Consider the following 713-nt stretch of genomic DNA (forward strand, 5'->3'; position numbering starts at 1 on the left):
AAGATCAACAAGCAGAAGTCCATTGGACTGCTTTACACATCGGATAAGACCACAGAAGAGGAGATAAAAAAGGTGGTACCCTTCACAATTTCCAAACATAAATTGAAATACCTGACTAAAAGAACAAAAGATCTATATGAGGAATACTACAGAACACTATTACAAGAAACCAAGAGTGAACTCACCAAATGGAAGAATATTCCATTCTCATGGATTGGAAGACTCAATATAGTCAAGATGTGATTTTTGCCAAAGGCACTATATACACTTAATGCAATCCCGATATTACCCTCATCTTTCTTCAAGGAAATGGAAAAACTAATTACCAACTTCATATGGAGAGGGAAGAAGCCCAGAATTAGCAGGGAACTCAAGAAGAAGGACACAGTGGGAGGGCTTGCTTTACCTGACTTTAGCACATAGTATACAGTCACAGTTGCTGAAACCACATGCTTTTGGTGCAATGACAGATACTAAGACCAATGGAAAAGAACTGAAAACCCAGAAATAAAATCAGCATACAGACAACTGATCTTTGATAAAGGCCCCAAAAATATCCAATGGGAAGCAGATACCCTGTTTAACAAGTGGTGCTGGAAAAAATGGATATAAACCTGCAGAAAAATGAACCAAGACCCTTATCTCACTCCATGCACAAGAATAAACTCAAGGTGGATCACAGGCCTTGAACTTAAACCCCAAACTATTAGGGC

Source organism: Echinops telfairi, unplaced genomic scaffold (genome assembly GCF_000313985.2).
Source record: "Echinops telfairi isolate 266 unplaced genomic scaffold, ASM31398v2 ScPeMD7_7424;HRSCAF=8462, whole genome shotgun sequence".
Lineage (NCBI taxonomy): Eukaryota > Metazoa > Chordata > Mammalia > Afrosoricida > Tenrecidae > Echinops > Echinops telfairi.